Consider the following 22,432-nt stretch of genomic DNA (forward strand, 5'->3'; position numbering starts at 1 on the left):
GGACCCCAGTCAGTGCAGCTGTAATGTCCTGAAGAAGGGTCTCAGGCCGAAACGTCAGTGATGCTGCCTGACCTGCTGAGTTCCACCAGCGCTTTGTGTGTGTAGCCATGATCTATTGACTGGTGGTGGGGCTTGAGGGGTGGCATGGCCTATTTCTTCCATCGTTATGACACTCTTTTGCAAGCTTTCTGCTTCAGAACAAACACAATTGCCTCTTCCCACTCCCTGAAAAGTTAAATCTTTCAACATGATAATAACAATAATGAATATAAGTTGGTAACACTTGATAACATATTATTGGCAAAAGGATGGACTCTGATTTTGCATTTTCTGGATTATTGATTATCAAGTTTGCCAGAAAAACATGAGAGGGTAATGTCCAATGTAAACAATACACAACGAACAGAAGAACGTAAAATAGTTCCATAAATATGAAAATCGGAATAAACAAATCCACAAGCCAGCTGTCAGCAAAAAGAAATACATCTGCATTTTAAATATATCATCATATATTAATCTATCTAACTAATCATATAACTGCATTAGAAGATGTACTGTCAAGTATATTTCTAGCTATTTTGTACTCAAATAAATTACAAATTCCAGTTTAACCATAAGGTTTTTCATCAACATGATTGTGAATTAATCCTCCCTTAACTGACAATGTGATCTTTTCTTCATTAAAATAATTTGAACAAGTAGTCAGTCGATGAAGTTCTATTGCAAATCCTTTTTGAATTATGTATGAAAATTCCAAAATTAATTCTGCACCTAAATTAGTTGGATTATATTTAAAATCCTTTCATTTTATGCTACACGATGAATCAATATAAGGTTCTCTACATTTATTCAGCATTGAAAACTCATACAAAATAACTTTCATGCAAAGCTGTATCTATTTTATAAGCTGAAGTGTTTTTATCACTTTCAAGGTTAAAGTTTTCTGCTATTGAAAGATAAAATATCTTGGAAATGGAGAATTTAAATCACAACATTAATCGAAAAATGCAAAATAATTGACTGAAGAGAAAGAACATGAAGGCTTCTGAAAAAACTGTGTGTATGATAGCCAAGGTCATCAGATCTTAGAATGTGGAAATATTGCCCTCTGGTTTTCAATACAGTGAGTAACACAACCGAATTGAACTAGAGATTTTAAACCATCATTTTTCACATGTTAATCCAAGATCCTATTATTCAGTCATCGTGTCAAACTGTTGGCTTTGTTGCCATGCAGCTCACACAAATTTAATTAATATCCCTATGTTAACTCTTGACTATATTATGTTGGCCACCCTGTTAAAATATCAAACCTAAACAGAGAAGCCAGATTTAAAATAAGAGCTTACCAGTTTCTTAAAAGAACTGCATCACTGGGATCCATTGCATTAGATGTACGAAAAATCTCTCAGAATGGTAGTGTTCCTGCTTTATTGTGTGACTTTAACCATTTTTTTTCCCGTGTAAATTCTCTGCAATGAAATCAGTTTTGGTATCTTATTCCTTCATGAAGACAGATTCACATCACCGACGGTTGGTGGAATTTTTCTTGCTTCCTTTGTATTTTTTCTTAAGCCTTCTGAACTGTGAGGCAGCACAACATCTGTAGACTGGACCTAACTTGTATCACAAAAGAAATGCCTCTGATGTTGTCTTCTCTGCTTTGTAGGTCTGTCAGAAGCAGCTGAAGCTGGAGTCGATGCACATGTAATTATCCTCTGAGCGAGCCTCGCTTAGCCAGCATGTATTCTGTATCTAAGCTGCTTTCCAGATTTGAAGTGTTCACGTTGTTAAGCCTGCCCCATTTGGCAAGCCTGCCTCCTACAGCAAGTCCTGCCTCTGTGCTGCCTGGGGAGGATACCACCCAGCTTCTCCTGTATGCCAAATGATGTTGCTGTAAATAAAATGTAAACTTATAAGAATGAAATAAAGTGAGGAAAATAACCAGAATGAAATTCATTTTGAAAATATTCTTTAAAATCTATACTAGCTTCAAAACCAATCCTATGAGTGCTGTATACCAAGTCTGTGGCTGATGTCAACTGTTTAGTGCACAACTCATCCAAAGCCAACCAAACAAGCAAAGTCAATTAGCTGCAAAGGGAATTTATTTGCTCTTATAACAGGAAGAAACGGATACTGGCTGCTCAATGAAATGATTATAATTTTACTTTGTTTTTGATATATTTCGTTCTTAACTAATGAAGGACGGGGTCCAAAATATATTCATTCCAGTAGATCTTTGCCACCCATCCAACCAGCTCCATCCATCAAATGATGAGGTCACTCTGGATCCAGGAACCGACACCAAATAGATACAAACCAATTCTATTTATTTTATGCTACTGATTGTGGACTTCACGAAGGGTAAGATGAAGGAACACAATCCTCACAGAGGATTGAAGTGGAGAGAGTGAGCAGTTTTAAGTTCCTGGATGTCAAGATCTCTGAGGACCTAACTTGTTCCTAACATATCGATGCAGCTAGAGAGAGGGCAAGGCAGCGACTATACTTCAAAAGGAGTTTGAAGAGATCTGGTATGTCAACAAATACACTCAAAAATTTCTATAGATGTACCGTGGAGAGCATTCTGACAGGCTGCATCTCTGTCCGGTATGGGAGTTGGGGGGTGGGGGGGCTACTGCACAGGACCGAAAGAAGCTGCAGACGGTTGTAAATTTAGTCAGCTCCATCTTGGGTACTAGCCTACAAAGTACCCAGGACATCTTCGGGGAGCGGTGTCTCAGAAAGGCAGCGTCCATTATTAAGGACCTCCAGCACCCAGGGTATGCCCTTTTCTCACTGTTACCATCAGGTAGGAGGTACAGAAGCCTGAAGGCACACACTCAGCAATTCAGGAACAGCTTCTTCCCGTCTGCCATCAATTCCTAAATGGACATTGAACCCGTGAACACTACCTCACTTTATTAACATATATTATTTCTGTTTATTTTGCATGATTTTTAATCTATTCAATATGCATATACTGTAATTGATTGATTGATTGATTTTTGTGTTTTTCTTTCTATATTATATATTGCATTGAGCTACTACTGCTAAGTATGGACACGTGGCCAAGTAAGGCATTGGACTAGCGACCTGAAGGTTGTGAGTTCAAGCCCCAGCCAAGGCAATGTGTTGTGTCCTTGAGTAAGGCACTTAATCACACATTGCTGTGTGACGACACTGGTGCCAAGCTGTATGGGTCCTAATGCCCTTCCCTTGGACAACAATGGTGTCATGGAGAGGGGAGACTTGCAGCATGGGCAACTGCTGGTCTTCCATACAACCTTGCCCAGGCCTGCGCCCTGGAGAGTGAAGACTTTCCAGGCGCAGATCCATGGTCTTGCAAGACTACTGCCAAGTTAAAAAAAATTAATGACACATGCCGGTGATAATAAACCCAATTCTGATGAGACGAAATAATAATGAAGACAGATTGTGATGTACTCTTTTCCACCACACTGTAGATTCTGGAAATGATTATCACTTAAGGTGATTATTGGAACAATTTTGCAAGTTCTAATCAGGAAGAACAGAAAGGGAGGCCATTGAGTCAGCTTGGTCAGTTAGAGGAGGAATGATGTTCACTCTGTTCCTTGCTGTAATCAGCTCTTCTGAATTTCAAACATAATAGAGTTTACCTGACTTATTTCAGAGGCTGGCGGTATGAAACAAGGTAAGAAAAGTTTACAGTTGAAATACTGCAGTTCTTTGCAATACATTTTGTTCCATTTTGTTTTATACACAAAGAATGCTGTTTGATTCTCATTTCAAACACAGGCTAAAAGATGTTATCCTGCAATGATCAATTCTGAAGATAATAGGTAGCTAGCTATCAACCGAGAGCTAATGCTCAGCTGTTTTAGAGTGCCAGTCAGCAAATTGCAGAACATTGGAGAAGTGCTGACAAGCAGTTTTAACCATTGATCGGTCCAAGTGTTAAAATTCAAAATCGTCAAAGCCAGCAAACTGTGGTTAGAAAAATAAATAAAAATTTGTGCAATGAGAACGATGCTGCTGAAACATCAGAATTACATTGAGGGAGTAAATACAACCAGGGATATGTTAGCTGTAAGGTATATGTCATTTGTCAGAAAATGGATTGGAACATGACAGAAGTATCTCTGCAATTTTCTAGCATGCTGTGGCAACAAGCAAGGTACCTATATGCCCGAATCCACTCGAACAATTTACCCAAAATACCAATTCTACTATTTACAAAATTAGAATGAAACAGCATGGAACTTATTACAAATCATGCAGCATCTCAAATCAAATTCAATTTCAAATATAATTGTCATTCAACCATACATGAATATCGCCAAACCAAACAATGGCCCCAGAGGAACATTATGGTAGCAGAAAACACACAGTCACAAAACAAGAAAAAAAATATAGGCCAAGTCCCTGATTGGAAGCGCCTGTATATTGAGGGTGTATGTGAAGTGGTCCTAGTCCAGCTTGCCTGCCATCGAGTGAACACTGAAGAGCAGCACTAATACGAGGGGACAAACCCCAGTGTGCCCTCAGAGGCCTCTGGTCTCTCTCACACCATCTTTGTGTCTCCTCCCCAGCGCATCTGCAACAGGTGACATCATGGCATGAAGGCCTGGTCCACACAACAACCGAGGCAACGCAGCTCCCCTGCCACCGGTCTCACCAATGATCCAGTGAACCGGACTTGCAGAATTCCACATTACCAATGTCCAACAGGGTCTTGCGATCACAATAAAAACATCCAAGGCAATCATCCTGTGCTGGACTGTGCACTGCCTTCTGCACAACAACAGTACACACCAAGTCTAGGCGACAACATGGTGTGCAACAAATCCAGCTCCAGTGCATTGTATTTCACTAATTTGCAGCACGTTGCAGACCTTTGACACCTATTATGAAAAGAGCACAATAATTGACATTCATAAACATGGGAATTTTATCCTAGAGAATAAAGATGATTAAATTGAGGATTTTATTTTATAACTGATTAGCCGGATAAATCAGGTATTGAATAAACTGCTACTGGTATCTTACAACCATTGAGCAATGTGTTGTTCAGTTTCCAGATTGGTATTAAATCAAGGTAACAAAAATAACTTGTTGTATTTGAAGCATCTGATATTGATCACCTATATTTAAAGCACTAGTGGAAAATGGTGAGCAGCAGGTTAAAGTGCCAAAGTAATGTAGTACAAATAGGAAACAGTTAAAAATTTATTAACACGGATTGGATTGGCAAATAAAACACTTCCACAGGATTCTCCTCGTTTCACCATATTGTGCAGGAAATAACATACACACACATAATGAGTTGATTTCTGGAGACATGCCTCACAGTGAGTTTTACATTTGTGACACTTTGACCTAGAAACAAAATTAATACCTATCAATTCATATCAGTGAGAAAAAGACAAATTACTTTGTCATTATGCCATTGCTATTTATGTGTCATCGCTGGGCAAAAATTGGTTGCATTTTCTACAAATTAACAGTAACTTCATGGTAAAGTTGTTATATTTGCCATTCTAATGAGAAATATATGTCTTCTTGAAATATATACAGAAAGTTCAGAATCAGAATCAGAATCAGGTTTATTATCACCGGCATGTGACGTGACATTTGTTAACTTTGCAGCAGCAGTTCAATGCAATACATAATCTAGAAAAAAAACACACAATAAAATAATAATAAGTAAATAAACAAATCAATTACAGTATACATATATTGAACAAATAAAAATCATGCAAAAAAACAGAAATACTATATATTAAAAACAAGTGAGGTAGTGTCCAAGGGTTCAATGGCTATTTAGGAATCAGATGGCAAAGGAGAAGAAACTGTTCTTGAATCACTGAGTGTGTGCCTTTAGGTTTCTGTACCTCCTACTTGATGGTAACAGTGAGAAAAGGGCATACCCTGGGTGCTGGAGGTCCCTAATAATGGATGCTGCCTTTCTGAGACACTGCTCCCTGAAGATGTCTTGTGTATATGGAGAGTAGAGCAGTGGGCTAAGCACACACCCCTGAGGTGCGCCAGTGTTGATTGTCAGTGAGGAGAAGGTGTTATCACCAATTTGCACAAACTGTGCCTTCCAATTAGGAAGTTGAGGACCCAATTGCAGAAGGAGGTACAGAGGCCCTGGTTCTGCAACTTCTCAATCAGGATTGTGGGAATGGTGGTATTAAATGCTGAGCTATAGTCGGTGAACAGCATCCTAAAATAGTTGTTTGTGTTGTCCAGGTGGTCTAAAGCCGTGTGAAGAGCCATTAAGATTGCATCTGCCGTTGAGCTATTGTGACGATAGGCAAATTGCAATGGGTCCAGGTCCTTGCTGAGGCAGGAGTTCAGTCTAGTTATGACCAACCTCTCAAAGCATTTTTATCACTGTCGATGTGAGTGCTACCAGGCAATAGTCATTAAGGCAGCTCACATTATTCTTGTTAGGCACTAGTGTAATTGTTGCCTTTTTGAAGCAAGTGGGAACTTCCGCCCATAGTAGTGAGAGGCTGAAAGTGTCCTTGAATACTCCTGCCAGTGGTTGGCACAGGTTTTCAAAGCCTTACCAGGTACTCCATCTGGACCTTCTGCCTTGTGAGGGCTCGCTCTCTTTAAAGACAACCTAACTTTGATCTCTGAGACAGGGATCACAGGGTCACCGGGTGCAGCAGGGATCTTCACAACTGTAGTTATATTCTCCCTTTCAATGTGGGTAGAGAAGGCATTGAGTTCATCTGGTAGTGAAGCATCGCTGCCATTCGTGCTATTGGGTTTTGCTTGTTAGGAAGTAATGTCTTGCAAACCCTTCCAGAGTTCTTGTGCATCTGATGTCGCTTCCAATCTCACTCAAAATTGTCTCTTCACCCTTGAAATAGCCCTCTGCAAATCATACCTGGTTTTCTGGTACAGGCCTGGATCGCCAGACTTGAATGCCACGGATCTAGCCTTCAGCAGACGATGTACCTCCTGGTTCATCCACGGCTTTTGGTTTAGGAATGTACAGTAGGTCTTAGTAGGCACACACTCATCCACACAGGTTTTAATGAAGTCAGTAACAATTGTAGCATACTCATCCAGGTTCAAAGATGAATCCCTGAATACAGTCCAGTCCACCAATTCAAAGCAGTCCTGTAGGTGCTCCTGTGATTCCCTTGTCCAAACCTTCTTGGTCCTCACTACTGGTGCTGCAGTCTTCAGCCTCTGCCTATACTCAGGGAGTAGAAGTAAAACCAAGTTACCAATTTGTTTGGTAAGTACTTGTTGTTTCCAGATTGAAAGTTTTATAAATCTGACACTAAATCTTAGTTTTCCTGTTTACTTTTGAATGCATTAAAATGGATAGCGTTACTTCAGCTTTCTAAAAGCTAAAAGTGTGCTGGAAATTTGAAATAATTCACTTGTGATTCTTCCAATTTAATGTACGGTATTTTGTACTCACATTGTGGTCTTTTACATTTTGTTTAACTGCTTTACAGAGTACCTATCCCTCTCCCACTCTGACTTTATTGTCTTTGGCTTCTTCCACTGTTCCAACAAGGGCCAATGTAAGTTGTAGGAAAATCAGTCCATCTTGTGTGGGCATGTCCCTGGCCTCAGGATTGAATTGAAGGTTATAAAATCAGGACTGAAGATGTTATGCTTGAACACAAGCAGTATATGAAATAAGGTAGATGACCTGGAAGAACAGTTAAAAATTGGCAGGTATGACATAGGCATCATTGAGTCATGGTTGAAAGAAGGTCACAGATGGGAGCTTAACATCTAAGGATACACATTGTATTGAAAGGATAGGCAGGTAGGCACAGGGGGTGGGGTGACTCTGTTGGTAAAAAATGAAATCAAATCCTCAGAAAGAAGTAACATAGGATCAGAAGATGTAGAATCCTTGCAGGTAGAGTTAAAAAACTGCAAGGGTAAAAAGACCCTGATATGAGTTATATACAAGCTGCCAAACAGTAACCAACATGTGGGGTACACATTACATTGGTAGGTAGAAAAAGCATGTAAAAAAAGGGCAATGTTATGATGGTCATAGTGTAAGTTGATTGGGAAAATCAGGTTGGTGCTGGATCCTAAGGGAAGGAATTTGTGGAATGCTGAGGAGATAGCCTTTTAGAGCACCTTGTGGTTTGGCCAGTTAAGGAAAAGGAAATTCTGGATTGAATGTTGTGCAATGCACCAGATTTAATTAGGGAGTTTAACATAAAGAAACCCCTAGGAGACAGTGATCATAATATGATAGAATTCACCCTGCAGTTTGAAGGGGATGATGCTAAAATTGGATGTATCATTATTACAGTTTAGTAAAGATCACTACAGAGGCATGAGAGAGGAGCTGGCCAAAACTGATTAGAAGGGAACACTAACCGTGATGACAGTAGAGCACCAGTGGCGAGAGTTTCTGGGAATAATTTGGAAGACATTTCCCAAAGAAGAAGCATTCTAAAGGGAGGATGAGGCAAAAGGGAAGTCAAAGACAGTATGAAAGCAAAAGAGAGTGTAAACAATATAGCAAACATTAGTGGGAAGTGAGAAGAGTGGGAAGCTTTTAAAAACTAACAGAAGGCTATGAAAAAGGCAATAAAGAGAGAAAAGCTTTTTCAAATATATAAGGAGTAAAGGAAAGGCAAGAGTGGTCACTGGACTGCTGGAAAATGATGCTGGAGAGGTAGTAATGGGGACAAAGAAATCACAGATGAGCTGAATAAGTATTTTGCATTGGTTTTCACTGCGGAAGAAATCAGAAGCATGCCAGAAATTTGAGTGCCAGGGGAAAGAAGTGTGTGTAGTCATTATTAATAAAGAGAAGGTGCTTGGGAAGAAGAAGTTCCGAAGGTGAATGAGTCACCTGCTCCAGATGGACTATACCACGTGGAGACATTAGCAGTGATCTTTCAAGAATTACTAGATTCTGGAATGGTTCTGGAGGTCTGGAAAATTGCAAATATCACTCCACTCTTTAAGTGAAGGCAGAAAACCACGAAGTATTAAAGGCCAGTTAGCTTGACTTCAGAGGTTGAACAATGTTAGAGTCTATTGTTAAGGATGAGGTATTGGGGTAGTTGGAGACAGATATTAAAGGCCAAAGTCTGCATGGTTTCCTTAAAGGGAAATATTACCTGAAAAATCTGTTGGAATTCTTTGAGGAAATAACAGGCAGGATAGTCAAAGGAGAGTCAGTGGAGATTGCTTACTTGGAATTTTAGAAGGCCACTCACATGATGCTGCACATGAGGTTGCTAAACAAGATAGAAGCCTATGGTATTACAGGAAAGGTTCTATCATGGACAGATGATTGGCTGACTCGCAAAAGGCAAAGAGTGGGAATAAAGGGCTCTTTTCTGGTTGGCTGCTGGTGATTAGTGGTGTTCAGCAGGGGTCGGTGTTGGGTCTGCTACTTTTCATGTTAATGTATACGTTACTAATCTGGATAATGGGCTTGATGGCTTTGTGGCTAAGTTTGTGCATTGTACAAAGATAAGGAGAGGGGCAAGGAATGTTGAGGAAGCAGGGAGTCTGCAGAAGGACTTGGCCTGATTAAAAGAATGAGCAAAGAAGTGGCTGATGGATTAAAGTGTAGGGAGGTGTATGATCACGCACTTTGTTAGAAAGAATAAAGGTGTAGAGTATTTTCCTAAATGGGGAGAAAATTCAGAAATTGGAGGTGCAAAATGACGAGAATCTTAGTGCAGGATCCCTTGATGGTTAACTTGTAGTAAGGAAGGAAAATGCAATGTTACTATCCATTTCTAAGAGGTCTAGAATGTAAAAGCAAGATGTAATGCTGAGGCTTTATAAAGCACATGGAATATTGTGAGCAGTTTTGGGATCTCATATCTAAGAAAATATGTGCTGGCATTGGAGAGGTCCAGAGGAAGCTTAGGAGAATAATCCCAGGAATGAAAGGGTTAATGTATGAAAAGCATTTGATGGTTCTGGGCCTGTACTCGAGGGAGGGAGGATGAAGGAACATCTCATTGAAACTTCCCAACAACCACTGAAAGGTCTAGATAGAGTGGACGTGGAGAGGATGTTTCCAATAGTGGGAGAGCTTAGGACCAGAGGGTAGAAACTCAGAACATAAGGACATTTCTTTAGAGCAGAGATCAGGAGGAATTTCTTTAGGCAGAAGCTGGTGAATCTGTGGAACTCATTACTGCAGACAGTTGTGGAGGCCAAGTTGTATATTTAAAGCGGAGGTTCATAGGTTCTTGGTTAGTAGGGCATCAAAGGTCACTGAAAGAAGGTAGGAGGATGAGGCTGAGGGAAAATAATTTAGTTATGATCAGATGGCGGAGCAGACTCAATGGGCCAAATGGTCTAATGCTGCTTCAATGGATATTGAATATTAAATTCAGTGTTTTCATTTAACCGGTCTATCCACTCTGTCAGTGTAGCTAATTCTAATATAATCTGATTCAGGTTATCAACCTGAAAGATTATCTGTTTCTCTTTGCATAGTTGTTGGCTGATCTGCTGAGTATTTCAATATTTCAGCTGTGTACTTCAGTTAGTCAAGTTCATAATGAGTATATATGTACCTTTTATATGGAACATGAATGGTTTGGTTTGAAGCCAGCATTCATTTTCTGCATAGGAGGTGCCAGTTTTAGCCATTTAACTACAATGAATTGATTGATAATTATTCCATAGGAATTAACAATTCAGTAGATAAAGTCAGGACACTGTTAAAAACGCACACCTTTACACGGATGTGGGGGTCACTGGGAATTCTAGAATTCACTGTCTATTCCTAATTACTATTCAGAAGTTGATGGTAACTAACTTCTCCAACTGCTTGTCATTTTGGTGTAGGTACTCCCATAGTGTTGTCACAGGGTCATAGAAGACTACAGAACAGAATTTGCCCCTCCGCCCATCTAGTCCCTGCTGATCCATTAAACTGCCTAGTCCCATTGACCCACACCCAGACCATAGCCTTCCATACCCCTCCCAACCCCTCCCACTCATGTACCGATCCAAATCTATCTTAAATGTTGAAATGGAACCACAACCACTGCTTGTACTGGCAGCTTGTTCCACACTCTCATCACTCTCTGAGTGAAGAAGTTCCCCATCATGTTCCCCTTAAACATTTCACTTTCACCCTTAACCCATGACCTCCAGTTGTAGTCTCATCCAACCTCAAAAGCCTGCTTGCATTTACCCTATCTATACCTCTCATAATTTTGTATACCACTATTAAATGTCTCCTCAATCTTCTATATTCTAGGAAGAAAAAGCATTTCAGGAAGTATATTGTATACATTTCTCTGACATTAAATTGGACATTTGAACCTTTGAATAAAGTCCTAATCTATTCAACTTCACCTTGTAACTCATGTCCTCAAGTACTGGCAACGTCCTTGCAAATTTTCTCTGCACTCCTTCAATCTTATTTACATCTTTCCTTAAGATAGGTGACCAAACCTGTGCACAATACTCCAAATTGGGCCTTACCAACGTTTTATAAAATTTCAATATCACATTGCAACTCCTGTACTCAATGCATTGATTTATGAAGGCCAATATGCCAAAAGCTTTCTTAACAATCCTAACTACCTATGACACCACTTTTGAGGAATTATGGATCTGAATTCCCAGATCCCTCTGTTTTACTGCAGTCCTCAGTGCCTTACCACTCACCATGTAGAACCTGCTCTGGTTGGTCCTCCCAAAGTGCAACAATGCGCACTTATCTGTATTAAATTCCATCTATCATGTTTCAGCCCATTTTTCCAGCTGGTCCAGATCTCACTGCAAGCTTTAATGATCTTCCTCACTGTCCACTACATCCCCAATCATCTGTGAACGTGCTGATCTAGTTTACATCATCAGCCAGAAATTTGATATAGATGACAAATAACAAAGTACCCAGCACCGGTCCTTGGGGCACACCACTAGTCACAGGCCTCCAGTCAGAGAGGCAAACATCTACAGCCTCTCTCTGGTTTCTTCCACAAAACTGATGCCTAATCCAATTTACTATTTCATCTTGAATGCCAAGCAATTGAACCTTCTTGATCAACCTCCCAACTGGGACCTTGTCAAAAGCCTTGCTAAAACCTATGTAGACCACATCCACTGCCTTGCCTTCATCAACTTTCCTGGTAACTTCCTCGAAAAACTCTATTAGATTGGTTAGACATGACTTACCACTCACAAAGCCATGTTGACTACCCCTAATCAGTCCCTATCTATCCAAATACTTAGACATCTGGTCCCATCTGTCCCATAACTTTCCCACTACTGATGTCAGTCTCTTTGGCCTATAATTTCCTGGCTTATTCTCAGAGCCTCTCTTAAACACTTAAACATTAGCTATCCTCCAATCCTCTGGAACCTCACCAGTGGATAAGAATATCTCTGCTAGGGCCACTACAATTTATGCACCAGATTTCCGTTGGGTTCGAGAGAACACAATGTCAGGCCTTAGCGATTTACCCACCCGAATTTGCCTCAAACACCTCTTCCTCTGTAATCTGTATAGGGTCCATGACATCGCTGCAGCATTGCCTCACATCTATCAACTGCGTCTGTCTGCTGAGTAAATACAGATGCAAGAAATCCATTTAAGATCTCCCCCATCTCTTTCAGCTTCATGCATAGATTACTACTCTGAAATTCCATAGGACCAATGATGTCTTTTGCTATCCTTCTGCTCTTAATATATCTGTAGAAGTCCTTAGGATTTTCCATCACCTTGTCTGCTAAAGCAAACTCATGTCTGCTTTTAGCCTTCCTGATGTCCTACTTAAGTGTTCTCTTACATTTCTTATACTTCTCATTGTTCCTACCTGCTTATACTTGCTCTGCGCCTCTTTTTTCTTAACTAAGGCCTCAATATCTCTCACAAAGCAAGGTTCCTAAACTTGTTATTCTTACCTTTTATTCTGACAGGAACATACAAACTCTGTATTCTCAAAATTTCACTTTTGAAGGCCGCCCACTTACCAAGTACACCTTTGCCAGAAAAGAACCTGTCCATATCCACACTTGCCAGATCCCTTCTGATACTATCAAAATTGGACCTTCTCCAATTTAGAATCTCAACTCGAGGACCAGACCGATCCTTTTCCATAATTGCTTTGAAACTAATGGCATTATGATCACTGGATGCAAAGTGTTCACCTACACAAGCTTCTGTCACCTGCCCTGTTTCTTTCTCTAATAGGAGATCTAGTATCAGACTCTCTTTAAATGGGACTTCTATGTATTGATTAAGGAAAATTTTCTGAATGCTTCTGACAAAATCTTTCCCATCCAACTCTTTTGCCATAAGGGAGTCCCAGTCAATTTGTGGAAAGTTAAAATCATCTATCACAGCTTTATGTTTCTTGCGGCAGTCTGCGATCTCTCAACAAATTTGCTCCTCTAGATCCCCTGGACTATAAAATAATCCCATTAATGTGGTCATTCCTTTCTACCCATAAAGGCTCAGTTCTACTCATAAAGGCTCTCCAGTCTGGCCTGACTGAGCACTTGCATGACATTTGACTAGTAATGCCACCATTCCCCCTTTAATCTCTCCTGCTCTATCATGTCTAAAACAACGGAACCCCAGAACATTAAGCTGCCAATCCTGCCCCTCCTGCCACCAAGTCTCACTAATGGTTACAATGTCTTAATGCCATGTGCTGATCCATGCCTTTCCTATAATACTTCTTGCATTGAAATAAAGCAGCTCAGAACATTAGTTCTACCATGCTCAACCTTTCGATTCCTGACTTTTTATGTAGGCTTAACGACATCTTTCTCATTTCTGGTGCTCTGCTTCCCATCCCCTGCAACTCTAGTTTCAACTCCTTCATGCAGCACCAGCAAACAATCCACTCGGATATTAGACACACACCCCACCCATTCAGTTCAGATGTAAATGGTCCCTTCTTTACAGGTCCCACTTTCCCTGGAAGATAGCCCAATGATCCAAAAATCTGAAGCCCTCCCTCTTGCACCAACTCCTTAGCCACGTGTTAAACTGCATGATCTTCCCATTGTGGCCTCATTGGCAAGTCGTGCGAGTAGCATTACTGTGATCACAACTATGAAGGTCTTTTCCTTTAACTTAGCACCTAACTCCCTGAACTCACTTTGCAGGACTTCGTCGCCCATCCTACCCATGTCATTGGTATAGACATAGACCATGACCTTTGGCTGCTCACTCTCCCACTTAAGAATGCTATGGATTCAGTCTAAGATGACCCTGATCCAGGCAACCAAGAGGCAACAAACCATCCATGAATCTTGTTCTTATCCACAGGTAAGAGTGACCATAATATGGTGGAATTTTTCATTAAGATCGAGAGTGACATAGTTAATTCAGAAACAAAGGTTCTGAACTTAAAGAGGGGTAACTTTGAAGGTATGAGACGTGAATTAGCTAAGATAGACTGGCAAATGATACTTAAAGGATTGACGGTGGATATGCAATGGCAAGCATTTAAAGGTTGCATGGATGAACTACAACAATTGTTCATCCCAGTTTGGCAAAAGAATAAATCAAGGAAGGTAGTGCACCCGTGGCTGACAAGAGAAATTAGGGATAGCATCAATTCCAAAGAAGAAGCATACAAATTAGCCAGAGAAAGTGGCTCACCTGAGGACTGGGAGAAATTCAGAGTTCAGCAGAGGAGGACAAAGGGCTTAATTAGGAGGGGGAAAAATTATGAGAGAAAACTGGCAGGGAACATAAAAACTGACTGTAAAAGCTTTTATAGATATGTAAAAAGGAAAAGACTGGTAAAGACAAATGTAGGTCCCCTACAGACAGAAACAGGTGAATTGATTATGGGGAGCAAGGACATGGCAGACCAATTGAATAATTACTTTGGTTCTGTCTTCACTAAGGAGGACATAAATAATCTTCCAGAAATAGTAGGGGACAGCGGGTCCAGTGAGATGGAGGAACTGAGCGAAATACATGTTAGTAGGGAAGTGGTGTTAGGTAAATTGAAGGGATTGAAGGCAGATAAATCCCCCGGGCCAGATGGTCTGCATCCTAGAGTGCTTAAGGAAGTAGCCCAAGAAATAGTGGATGCACTAGTGACAATTTTTCAAAACTCGTTAGATTCTGGACTAGTTCCTGAGGATTGGAGGGTGGCTAATGTAACTCCACTTTTTAAAAAAGGAGGGAGAGAGAAACCGGGGAATTATAGACCGGTTAGCCTAACGTCGGTGGTGGGGAAACTGCTGGAGTCAGTTATCAAAGATGTGATAACAGCACATTTGGAAAGCGGTGAAATCATCGGACAAAGTCAGCATGGATTTGTGAAAGGAAAATCATGTCTGACGAATCTCATAGAATTTTTTGAGGATATAACTAGTAGAGTGGATAGGGGAGAACCAGTGGATGTGGTATATTTGGATTTTCAAAAGGCTTTTGACAAGGTCCCACACAGGAGATTAGTGTGCAAACTTAAAGCACATGGTATTGGGGGTAAGGTATTGATGTGGATGGAGAATTGGTTAGCAGACAGGAAGCAAAGAGTGGGAATAAACGGGACCTTTTCAGAATGGCAGGCAGTGACTAGTGGGGTACCGCAAGGCTCAGTGCTGGGACCCCAGTTGTTTACAATATATATTAATGACTTGGATGAGGGAATTAAATGCAGCATCTCCAAGTTTGCGGATGACACGAAGTTGGGTGGCAGTGTTAGTTGTGAGAAGGATGCTAAGAGGATGCAGAGTGACTTGGATAGGTTGGGTGAGTGGGCAAATTCGTGGCAGATGCAATTTAATGTGGATAAATGTGAAGTTATCCACTTTGGTGGCAAAAATAGGAAAACAGATTATTATCTGAATGGTGGCCGATTAGGAAAAGGGGAGGTGCAACGAGACCTGGGTGTCATTATACACCAGTCATTGAAAGTGGGCATGCAGGTACAGCAGGCGGTGAAAAAGGCGAATGGTATGCTGGCATTTATAGCGAGAGGATTCGAGTACAGGAGCAGGGAGGTACTACTGCAGTTGTGCAAGGCCTTGGTGAGACCACACCTGGAGTATTGTGTGCAGTTTTGGTCCCCTAATCTGAGGAAAGACATCCTTGCCATACATGGAGTACAAAGAAAGTTCACCAGATTGATTCCTGGGATGGCAGGACTTTCATATGAAGAAAGACTGGTTGAACTGGGCTTGTACTCATTGGAATTTAGAAGATTGAGGGGGGGTCTGATTGAAATGTATAAAATCCTAAAGGGATTGGACAGGCTAGATGCAGGAAAATTGTTCCCGATGTTGGGGAAGTCCAGAACAAGGGGTCACAGTTTGAGGATAGAGGGGAAGCCTTTTAGGACTGAGATTAGGAAAAACTTCTTCACACAGAGAGTGGTGAATCTGTGGAATTCTCTGCCACAGGAAACAGTTAAGGCCAGTTCATTGGCTATATTTAAGAGGGAGTTAGATATGGCCCTTGTGGCTACGGTGATCAGGGGGTATGAAGGGAAGGCTGGGGCGGGGTTCTGAGTTGGATGATCAGCCATGATCATAATAAATGGCGGTGCAGGCTCGAAGGGCCGAATGGCCTACTCCTGCACCTATTTTCTATGTTTCTATGTTTCTAACATCCTTTCTGTTCCTCCAGCCAACGAATCCCCTATCACTACAGCTCAGCTCTTCTCCCACTATTCCTCCTGAGCCACAGCACTAGACTCAATGCTGGAGACCTGATCGCTGCGGCTTTCTTCTGCTAGGTCATCCTCCTCAATAGAATCCAAGCAGTATACCTGTTGTTGAGGGGAACGGCCACAGGGCTACTCTGCACTGGCTGTCTTTTCCCTTTCCCCCTCCTAGTCACCTAGTTACCTGTGTTCTTCACCTTGGGTGTAACTATCTCTCTGTACATCTTGTCTATCAACCTCTCAGCTTCCCAAATGATTCGGAGTTCATACAATTCCAGCTCCAGCTCTTTAAAATAGCCAGCAGAAGCTGCAGCTGGATGCACTTCTTGGAGACACTGGAGGTCTCCCTGCCTTCCCATATTTCACAAGAGGAGCCATCTGGCAGCCCAATGCGCTAAATGTGCAATAAGAATGAAAGAAATCAATCAATAATGGAAAAAAGATCTACTTATGGCCAAAGCCTCAACCCCCCACTCCAACGCTGGCCTTCTCACACAATGCAGGCTCTGCTTAAACCTAACTTCTTCTTATTGGTCCTTGCAAAGTGCCTACTTATGCACAATCTAACGTCTTCTCCGGGACTGTGGAGTGCAAAATGTGCCCATTGTCCCCACTCACTTCTTTTAAACTCTCTCTTTCTCTATGCAATCCGTTGTCTCCTTGGTACTGTGGCACGCACAATGTGCCAACTGCCTCCACTCACTTCTTCTAAAGTTTCTCCCCTTCTGCACAGTCCAGTGTTGTGTATGGAGTGCCTGTGACAATGAAGTAATCATTTCCAGTTCAGGCTGATTACAACTTGGAGAGGAGCATGCAAGTGTGGAGTTCACATGCTGTTTTCCCTCTCATCTTTCTTGCTGATTGAGGACAGCTTACTTAAAATTTATCTTGAACTCAGGAAGTCACAAAATATTGCAAGACAATTGGTGAGGTATGAATTATATTAAATTATTGCCAACGCAAGAAAATGCAAGTCAATTAATACACAGCTGAGCCCCATATTAGAAATGAGGGAATTATAGGATTGTTTTAGTCATAAAGGCCATGAAACAAATATTGGGAAGGACAATCAACCATTTTATGTTTTGCAAGCTTAATGTCTAACAGTACAGAACTACCTCAGTATTGTACAGAAATTCCAAGCTCTCTAGAGTAAATATCTGATAATCTGAAATCTCATTGATTGGAAATTCTGCTGCTTTGGTATCTAGGCCAACAGATACTGTTTTCTTTGGTTCCTTTAAACTCATTGGGGTCATGTTTGCAAAAGTCCCTCTACATTTATCAGAGATATTAAAAACATGAACAAATAATAGCTTGGAAAATCTGTCACTCTGGCACCACCAAAGTCTCAGGCTGCTGATTACTGGAGTTTTCCTGTAATGCACTCAGGTCTCTCATGTGGGGAGCTGATGAACACACAAATCAGAACACTCAGACAAATTTAACCCAGATTGTGAAGATGAATCTAAAAGAGAATAAATTATGTGCTTGAGACATCTGTGTTTCAAAATCACTTGATGGGTTGCAGTCTTTTTCCATTCTGTATTTTTCGAAATGAACTTGTCCAAATAAAGAGGATTCTACAACCACTAAGTGCTTTTCATTCTATCAATCTGCGCTGAATTCAAACAAACTGCATTCCATGATATGAAAAACAGTGTGCTAATGTATAGTGTAACATAGATCCTCTTAGCTCCTTTGCCCTCTGCAATGATCTGGTTTTGTGGAAATCCCTTTGCCACTAGATATAGAACAGAACACTCAGATAATCAAGTCTATGACTAAATGTCCATACAAATTGTTTAACAAGACATAAATAATATATTTTGCTATATGTTGACATATTTGTTCATGTGTGTGTATTTCCATTTTCCTTGCAATATTTGATCAATTTTCTCAAATATATCGCAAGGGTGCACTCAGTCAACATTGCTTATGATTTCGTTCAAGATTTCTTCAAGGATATAGAGTCTACGTCTCAAGTTAAAAAAATCCAAAATAACTATTTAATTTAAATTACTTGCACGCTAAATGGAATTATAGTATTATCTTCTTCCACCTGAGGATTTTTTGCTCAGTTTAGGTATGACTTCTCCTCTGCGAGGTACAAATTACTTTTCAGAATGGGAAAAGATAGTACTGGACAGAAGGAAAAGGCATACAATGTTGCCAATGAAATAAAAATTAAAATGCCCATGGAGTAGAAAATACTAAAATTCATCAAAAAAGGACCAAGACATTGATAAGGAAAGGGAAATGTGATTACAGAAGTAAACTAGCAGAAAAGATAAAATGGATTGTCAGTACTTCTGCAGTTAGGTTTAAGGGAAAAGATAAGGCTAAAGTGAAGGTGTGCCCTTACTTATTAAGACAGGAGAAATTGTATTGGGGAATAAAGGAAATGACTGAGAAATTAAGTATTTTGTACCTATCCTTGGAGAAGAAACAGAAAACTTGCCAGAAAAAAACAGAGCTATCTAAGACCATTCAACAGAATAGTTAGTTCATTTCAGTAATAAGACTTCAAGCAGAAACCTTCAGTCTGTTCTCTTTTCACAGATGCTGCCTCTCTGTAGGTCATCTCATCGTTGTTGGTGATGGGCCCCACCACTGTGGTGTCATCGGCAAACTTGACAATGTGATTACTCGGGTGCTTGGCTGTGCAGACATGTGTGAGCAGAGTGTACAGCAGTGGGCTCAACATATGTCCCAGGAAGGCACCCATGTTGAGGACGATGGGGAGGGAGGAGCAGTTGTGCATCCTGAAAGCTGGTTCAGAAGTCCAACGCTCAACTGCACAGCGTTGTATTTAGACCAAGGAGTAGGAGATTGTTCAACAAGCTTGGTGGGACAATAGTGTTGAATGCCGAACTGAAGCAGCATTCAGTTAAGTGTCCTTGTTTTCTAGGTGTGTCAGGGCCTAGTGCATGTTGGAGCTATGACATCTGTCATAGAGCAGTTCTGTCGATAAGCATCTTGGTAAGTGTCACATGTGGCAGGAATAGAGTTTTCGATCTGTGCCATTACCAGCCGTTCAAAGCACTTCATAATAATTGGTGTCAACTCAACTATGTCATTTCACTATATCTGTAATCTGTCAAGTAGGGTGCCGTACACAACCCTAATTTGATGGAGACAGATGTGAAAGAATGGAGGAACATCCGGAGAAACTTCTGAAATGCCTTTTTCACTGCTGTTGCTACTGTGTGATCCAGAATCTCCGGAGGGGAAGGGCCCGAGTCCTCGGCTTTGCTTGTTGCTCGGCAGCCGGAGCCAGAGTCGAAGTGCTTGGCAGAGATGGTGCTCAGTGCTTGGTGTCGAAGGGCTGGTCGGAGACTCAAAGTTTTCGGATGGACTCAGAGTCGGCTATGGTTGGTTGCTTCCAATGCATCAACAGTTGTCGGCGCCTGGAGATTTATGGCAGGGAGAGTTTCTCCCTTCTGCTGCCTGCTATCAGGGACTATCGGGAGTCGATCGGAACTTTGAGACTTTTTTTTTACCATGCCCATGGTCTGCTCTTTATCAAATTACGGTATTGCTTTGCACTGCTGTAACTATATGTTATAATTATGTGGTCTTGTCAGTGTTAGTCTTTGCTTTGTCCTTTTTTTTGTGATATCACTCTGGAGGAACGTTGTATCATTTCTTAATGCATGCATGCATTTCTAAATGACAATAAACGAGGACTCAGTGTCCTCATAACCTAATCTAATATTCCTTTATTTCAGAATGTGTAGAGAGTTCTTTGGTACAGGGATGATGGTGGCTGATTTGAATCACGTGGGGACAGCAGCCTGGAGTGGTGAAGTGTTGAAAATGTCTGTGGAGATGTCGGTGAGCCGGTGTGCACACTCCCCGAGCACTCAGCCTCAGATGTTGTCTGGCCCGGCTACCTCACGGGGATTGATACTTTGCAGAGTCCTTCTCAAGCCTGCTGCTGTTACAGACATTGGCTGCTCACCCGGAGGGGTGTGTGGGTGGTGGGGTAGCCTTCGTGGCTGCTGTTGTGTTGTATGACTCAAAGCGTGCATAAAAGTTGCTTACAGCATCAGGGAGGGAGTCATCACTAGTCCAGTTGGTGCTGATTTTCCTTACATAGCAGTAACGCCCTTGATGTCTGGCTACATGCGGAGGGGATTGTTGTCAGACAGGTGTTCCCGAATTTTTTGTGCAGAGGCAGTCTTTGCCTTCTTGATGCTCAAGATGGGGTTTCTTCTGGCTGCTCAGAGAGCTGTTCTGTCTCCAGCCTGAAGGGCAGCATCCTGGGCTTTCAGTCGGGAGTGCCTCTCTGCATTCAGCCAGGGTTTCTGCTTGGGCTGAGAGGAGACCATTTTGGAGCTACCAACATGGTTTACACACTTACAGATGTGGCCGGTAACAGGTGAGACGTATTCCTCGAAGTCTGCGTCTTCTCCATTTATGGCGGCCTCCTCGAACATCTGCAGTTAGTCTGCTCAAAACAGTCCTGAAGCAGCTATATCTGTATGTTCATTAGGCCATCCAGTGATGGTCCTCTTGTTTGGTTTTCATTTTCAGCAGTGGTTGGTATGCTGGGATTAGGGTTATAGAGATCTGATCATAGAGGTCAAGATGTGGCATGGGATGGCTTTGTAAGTATCATGCCTGTTTGTATAAACATGGTCCAGTCTATTTGTCCCTCTGGTGGCCACAGTGATGTGTCGGTGGAATTTGGGTAAAATGTCCTGCAGGTTAACATGACTGAACTCTCTTGCAATTATGAAGGCACCATCTAGATGCTTGTTTTGTAGAGAGCAGATGATACTGTAAAATGCTCCCAGTTCGTCCTTGGTGTTCGCACTCAGGGGGTAGGCAGTGGTGATGGACATGAAAGTAAACTCCATGAGCAGCTAATGTGGCCAGCATTTGATTGTAAGATGTTCAATTGCTCCAAACTGCTAACTACAAATAGTGAGAGACTGAAAAATTTAGTGGCGTTTATGTACACTGGAAGTCAATGTGCATGTACGGCAAGCAATGAGGAAAGGAAATGTATATTGGCCATTGTTGAAAGAGGATTTGAGTAGAAAAATAAATGCGGATGTCTTACTGCAATTACACTCGACACTGATGAGACCAAATATGCAATACTGTGTAAAGGTCTGGTCTTTTACCACGAAAGGAATGTATTTACAATACAGCAAATGCAATGCAAGGCAAGTTTACCAGCCTAATTGATTTCCAAGATAGGTCAGAGATATGCTTGTAGTAGGAGGAAAGAGTATGCAGTTTGATCTATACTAAACTTAGCAGAAGAATGTGCAGGGATCTCTTCATTATGGGACTTGACAGGTTTTTTTTAAGCATAATGATTTCCCTGGCTGAGGCATACTGAAGCAGAATTCAGTCACAAAATAAGAGGTCATTTATTCAGAACTAAGATGAAGGAAATGTCTTCACTCAGTGGATGTATCTGTTGCATTCCAAGGGGGGCTGAGGAGATTCAGTCACTGGGTGTGTTCATGATAGGGGTCAATAGATTTCTGTATATTAAGTTCAAAGTTCAAAGTAAATTTATTATCGATGTACATATATGTCACCATATACAACCTTGAGATTCATTTTCTTGCGGGCATTCATAAATACAAGAAACACAATAGCATCAATGAAAAACCGCACCCAACAAAATAGGCAATCAACCAAAGTGCAAAAGACAACTGTGCAAGTACAAAAAGAAATACAACCGATGGATGAATATGAAACATATATGTATCTGGGATATCAGCAAGTAAAGGAAATAGATCATAGCTTGATAAAGGAAAAAACTTTTGACAGAATTTACTTCATAGCTTAAGAAA

At 41.2% G+C, this 22,432-nt stretch overlaps 1 protein-coding gene and 1 long non-coding RNA gene across 4 annotated transcripts in view; one reads left to right on the forward strand and one right to left on the reverse strand.

The window, feature by feature from the left end:
• tex2l (testis expressed 2, like) overlaps positions 1-1,674 on the reverse strand; it is a 106,729-nt gene extending 105,055 nt beyond the window's left edge. For all 3 annotated transcript variants that reach the window (XM_063058875.1, XM_063058874.1, XM_063058876.1), the window contains exon 1: positions 1,350-1,674. The gene's annotated coding sequence lies outside the window, so the exon portion shown is untranslated. The remainder of the gene's footprint in view (positions 1-1,349) is intronic.
• The window catches only part of LOC134351937 (uncharacterized), a 111,099-nt gene extending 109,384 nt beyond the window's left edge, over positions 1-1,715 (forward strand). The window contains exon 3 of the long non-coding RNA XR_010019294.1: positions 1,670-1,715. This is a non-coding gene — a long non-coding RNA (uncharacterized LOC134351937). The remainder of the gene's footprint in view (positions 1-1,669) is intronic.
• Positions 1,716-22,432: the final 20,717 nt, after the last annotated feature.

The sequence above is a fragment of the Mobula hypostoma genome, chromosome 9 (assembly GCF_963921235.1).
Source record: "Mobula hypostoma chromosome 9, sMobHyp1.1, whole genome shotgun sequence".
In the NCBI taxonomy this organism is placed as follows: Eukaryota; Metazoa; Chordata; class Chondrichthyes; order Myliobatiformes; family Myliobatidae; genus Mobula; species Mobula hypostoma.